This window comes from Salvelinus sp. IW2-2015, linkage group LG8 (genome assembly GCF_002910315.2).
Source record: "Salvelinus sp. IW2-2015 linkage group LG8, ASM291031v2, whole genome shotgun sequence".
Taxonomy (NCBI): domain Eukaryota; kingdom Metazoa; phylum Chordata; class Actinopteri; order Salmoniformes; family Salmonidae; genus Salvelinus; species Salvelinus sp. IW2-2015.
Window position 1 is genome coordinate 51524139 of NC_036848.1, and position 6000 is coordinate 51530138.

Below are 6000 nucleotides of genomic sequence, written 5' to 3' on the forward strand. Positions count from 1 at the left end.
ATTAATATTCCAATGAATCTGTTAACTTACACCTTAACTCCACAAAAGTTTACACAATGATGAGGAAGTATGTGACAGGTTAGCATTTTTCATCATTAATCTTGTTTCATGAATTTTTACAATAATAGCCAATTTTGACTTTTCAGCTGGCCCATCTAATGGAAATCGCTCAGTTCTGCRTCGTCAACCTGCTCGTATATGTAAACTACAGTATTTATTACAACAACCAAGACTATGACTGTTCAATATTGAAGAGTCGTGCTTGTATTGGACCATACTTTGTAAATAGGATTGAAAAGTCCTGAGGAAATGAACATAAAGTAAATGTTTAGAATCCCTTACTACCAGTTTAGAGAYATGGATCATGCCGGTAAAAATAACTGCCACTGCAATCAACGGTTGTTTCTTTAGCTAGCACAGTGATGCCATGCTACTAACTTGCTTATTGGGAGTGTCATAATGTTGGTTAAACCAGAACTAAAGKCTTGCGTAATTGATCAGCTGCTTGATTAAGTTCTGGGTCCATACGTGTTAAGAGAAGAGATGCTAGAACAAGGAGCGGAACCGGATTGAGTTGCGGAACCTCACTCTTTGCAAGATCCCGGGACGAATTTCCCCTCCCCTTCTGAAATCCYAAAGATGTTAACACCTGCGAAACCGTGATTTGTCCAAATAACGAAAAACCCAAACACCGGAACTAATACTGCTCGTTGGCCCATGCGTCCCATTCCTTCCCGACATATTCTACTGTACCTGTTACGCACGTCGTTAGAATGAGACCAAGGTGCAGCGTGGTAGGCATACATTTTTTCTTTATTCAAAATGAAAGCAACTACACACAAACAGGATCCCACAACTGAAGGTGGGAAAAAGGGTTGCCTAAGTATGATCCCCAATCAGAGACAACGATAGACAGCTGCCTCTGATTGGGAACCATACCCGGCCAACAAAGAAATAGACAAACTAGAATGCCCACGCAAATCACACCCTGACCTAACCAAATAGAGAAATAAAAGGCTCTCTAAGGTCAGGGCGTGACAGTACCCACCCCCCCCAAACAGATGTGGACTCCGGCGCAAACCTGAACTCTAAGGGGAGGATTCCGGGTGGCATCTATCTCGGTGCCGCGGCGCCGGTTCGGGACGTAGGCCCCCGGCCTCCGCTAACGCTGATCCCTCCGCTTCCGGTGGAACGCCGGAGCCGTTGGGACCGCCGCTGGAAGACGCTGACTGCGGACCACCGCTGGAGACGTGGACTGGGACCTGGACGTGGACTCACCGCTGGAACGCTGACCGCCTGGAGCCTAGAGGACGCCGCTGGACGCTAGCTGGACGGCGGACCGTCGTTGAGTTCAGGACCGCGGACCGTCGCTGAGTTCCGGACCGCGGACCGTCGATGGAGGTTTTCCGGACCCGCGGAACGTCGCTGGGAGGTTCAGGACCGCGGATTCGTCTCAAGGATGTTCAGTACCGCGGACCGTCCTCAGGAGGTTCAGGACCCGCGGACGCGTCTCAAAGGAGGTTCAGGACCGCGGACCCGGTTCCAGCAGGTTCCAGTGCCGTGACCGTCCACTGCAGGCTTCGGGCCGTGGACCGCCACTGGACGGCTTCGGGCCGATGACCGCCACTGGACGGCTTTCGGGCGTGGTCCGCCAAAACTGGAGCCTTCGGGCCGTGGATCGTCACTGGAGGCTTCGGGCCTTGGATCGTCACTGGAGGCTCGGGCCTTGATCGTCACATGGAAGGCATTCCGGGCCATGGATCGTCACTGGAGGCTTCCGGGCCCATGGATCGTCACTGGAGGCCGTTAGGCCATGGATCGTACCAAATGGAGGCGGTCGGGCGCAATGGATCAATCACTGGAGGCTTCGGGCCATGGACATCTACGTGGAGGCTTTGCGCGTGGAAGCCATAGGCACGCAGGACGTACTAGGCTGGAGACACACACTGGAGGCCGGGTGCAAGGAGCTGGCACAGGATATACTGGACCATGGAGGCGCACTGGAGGTCTGGAGTGTAGCGCTGGCACAACCCATCCTGGCTGGATGCTCACTTTAGCCCAGCAAGTGCGGGGCGCTGGCACAGGACGCACTGGGCTGTGAAGGCGCACTGGCGACCCAGTGCGTAGAGCCGGCGCAGGATATTCTGGACCGAGGAGGCATACTGGAGACCAGGAGCGCTGACCCGGCACAACCCGTCCTGGCTGTATGCTCACTTTCGCACGGCAAGTGCGAGGAGCTGGCACAGAACGCACCGGGCTGTGGATGCGCACTGGAGACACATTGTGTATCTCCGCAAAACATGGTGCCTGAACGGTCACACGCTCCTTAAAGCGAGTGCGGGGAGTTGGCTCTGGTCTGAAACCTGGCTCCGCCAACCAAAAATATTTGGGGGCTGCCTCTCGTGGTTGCGTCGTGTCCTTGATTCCTGGTTTCGTCGCCGTTCCTCTCTCGCTYCCTCCACATGCTCCCATGGAAGGCGATCCTTTCCAGCGTGGATCTCCTCCCACGTCCAGGATCCTTTACCGTCTAATATATCCTCCCATGTCCAGGACGTCTGCTCCTCCTGGCCACGCTGCTTGGTCCTTTGGTGGTTGGATCTTCTGTTACGCTCGTCGTTAGAATGAGACCAAGGTGCAGCGTGGTAGGCATACATTTTTTCTTTATTCAAAATGACACCGAAAAACAACAAAATAAGAAAACGACGTGAAGCTATATGCCYTGCAGAAAGCAACTACACACAAACAAGATCCCACAACTGAAGGAGGGAAAAAGGGCTGCCTAAGTACGATCCCCAATCAGAGACAACGATAGACAGCTGCCTCTGATTGGGAACCATACCCGGCCAACAAAGAAATAGACAAACTAGAATGCCCACCCAAATCACACCCTGACCTAACCAAATAGAGAAATAAAAGGCTCTCTAAGGTCAGGGCGTGACAGTACCNAGAAATAGACAAACTAGAATGCCCACCCAAATCACACCCTGACCTAACCAAATAGAGAAATAAAAGGCTCTCTAAGGTCAGGGCGTGACAGTACCAGTTATGTTTAGGTAGATCTGTCCACCAGAGATTAGGAGTGCKATATAGTGACACTTAAAGAGAAATGTCAACATTTTTCTACTTCATATTCAAAATCTCCAGCACAACACCCAACATCAACATTTGCGAAAATGGCGCGTTTCTGTTTTGTAGTAAAAAGATAAATGTTTCAAATGACATCATCGGTGTGCATCATGTGATTTAAACCAATTATGAGTAGGRGTTGCCCACTAATTGGTTGATGAAACACTTATCTTCTATCTTTTTTACTTTTAACGTGCAATTTGCAATGTTGGAGTGGTGCTAGAGATGAATATGAAATTGAAAAAGGGTTAAATGTCCCTTTAATTGCAGCCTGGTTGCAATTAGCAATTTTTCAGAATCGACACAACTTTGTATTTTACTATGRTACATGTAACTGCTGACAAAATACGTTTTTGCAAACTTCCAGTTAACTGCATGAGGTATGTCTTGGGATCACTGGAGTGTTCTCTTGTTGAGCCAACAGCTGAACTGACAGTCACTGTAAATGTAGGCAGGCAGCTCAGGTTTTGTCCTCGATTTAATGTCGCTAGACAGAAATAGCCTTGTTGATTTCATGCTCTCGTATCTTCTCTATTGCGTAGTGACGCTGGGTTTATCATGAGACCAGAGCTAACTTGAGAGAAAAGACTTCAACAAAGKTTGTCACTAGTTACCACAGCCACAAAGTCATAAACGCATACAATTTCTCTTCTTAAAATGTGATTTTAAACCTAACCATAACCGTAACCACACTGCTAACGTTATTCCTAACCCTAACATTAAATTAAGACCGAAAAGCACATTATTTTTTCTTCATCCATTTTTACGATATTATAGCCAACATTTACTTTGTGGCTGTGGTAACTAGTGGAAACCCCACAAACACGGAATTTATACTTCAGATCGTTCCATTGTTTTCCCTTCTCTACTGCTCCAAGACATTGAAGTATGAGTGTTAAATTACAGCAACAAAAACACAAGGCTACAGGTATTAAATCAATGGTTGATTGTTTGATCTGGATTTGGTTTTAGATTTGGATCTGGATTTGGTTTCCAGTTATTGTTTTCAGAATTTTGTTTGATTGATGAAAATCAAACATAGTTTGAAAAAGTGATACAGATGTAAGATCTTAATTTGATCACCCTGTTATAGAATAACTTCCCTGAAATGCAGGAAATTAAAAAATTGCAGTGTATTTGAAGTTTAAACTGAGGGATTTTGATGGGGATGTTTTTATTATGTCACTTGACACATCTGAAGTTTCCACTTWAAAATTTTAGACTTGATTTTACCTTACGAAAATTGTATCAACCCCTACAAAAATATCCATTAATTATAATAATGAACATTTACTGCTGCTGCAGGACTATTGTCCTGCCTTAGCACACTGGCTCAAATGAAGATCCTACATCTGTAGTGCTTTCAGAATTGTGTTTGATTTTCATTATTATTATTATTATTTTGTATTTAACCTTTAACTAGGCAAGTCAGTTAATAACTAATTCTTATTTACAATGACGGCCTARTCCAGCCAAARCCGGACGACGCTGGGCCAATTGTGGGACTCCCAATCACGGCCAGATGTTATACAGCCTGGATTCAAACCAGGGTCTGTGGTGACGCCTCTTGCACTGAGATGCAGTGCCTTAGACCGCTGCACCACAGGGTAGCTAATTGGTACAGCAGCTGTGGAAATTAAACATGCTTTCTGAAAATACACTGCAAATGATTGAATAACAACCTCAGTTAACATCTAAACTGCTTGCCCATTCCCAAGCTTTCATAAGNAAATTAAACATGCTTTCTGAAAATACACTGCAAATGATTGAATAACAACCTCAGTTAACATCTAAACTGCTTGCCCATTCCCAAGCTTTCATAAGTTCCACAAGAAATACTCCCCAAAACAAAATGCCGTTATAAATCCATTTGAATGAGATTTACTCCGAAAAAATAAACAAGAGTGCAATCAGCAGCCTTTGAAATGTCCACTCTCACCAGCTGTCCTTATAAATAGTGGAAAACAGAGTAGGCTGACAGCAATTAGTGACACAATATATCATGACTGACAGACCATAACTTTCATATCATGATGCATACAGTAAATGCTTCTAGGTCCTTTTAGATATGAATTTTGTTAATTATGCACAGCAAGACATTTTATACCCACACCAAAAGTGGATTAGCCAGACACCATGAACAAACAAAGAGATAATCCCAAAATACGAGAGTTGGAAAAATCGTATTCCTACCCTGAATAATTCATGCAATGTTATAACTGAGAAAAATGAATCTGCTCCCTTGGAGATAAGAGGAGACACATTTTCACAGAAGTCGATTGGTATGGGAGGACGGGTTGGTTTGTCTCAGGGTTGGTTGTCTCAGAGGTTGGTTGTCTCAAGGGTTGTTGTTCCAAGGGTTGGTTGTCTCAGAGGTTGGTTGTCTCAGGGGTTGGTTGTCTCAAGGGTTGTTTTTTCTCAAGGGTTGTTTTTCTCAAGGGTTGGTTGTCTCAGGGTTGTTTTTCTCAGGGTTGGTTGTCTCAAGGGTTGGTTGTCTCAGAGGTTGGGTTTTCTCAAGGGTTGGTTGTCTCAAGGGTTGGTTGTCTCAGGGGTTGTTTTTTCTCAGGGTTGGTTGTCTCAAGGGTTTGGTTGTCTCAGGTTGGTTTTCTCAGGGTTGGGTTGTCTCAAGGGTTGGTTGTCTCAAGGGGTTGGTTTTTCAGTTGCAAGGGTTGGTTGTCTCAAGGGTTGGTTGTCTCAAAGGGTTGGTTGTCTCAGGGTTGTTTTTTTCTCAAGGGTTGGTTGTCTCAAGGGTTGGTTGTCTCAGAGGTTGGTTTTCTCAAGGGTGGTTGTCTCAAGGGTTTGGTTGTCTCAGGGGTTTGTTTTTTTCTCAAGGGTTGGTTGTCTCAAGTCATGCCGGGCTAATCTCTTTAGAGG

At 45.9% G+C, this 6000-nt stretch overlaps 1 protein-coding gene across 3 annotated transcripts in view; it reads right to left on the minus strand.

Moving 5' to 3' along the window:
• The window catches only part of mlip (muscular LMNA-interacting protein), a 53902-nt gene that overhangs the window by 29238 nt on the left and 18664 nt on the right, over window positions 1–6000 (minus strand). The gene's annotated exons all lie outside the window — the stretch shown is intronic.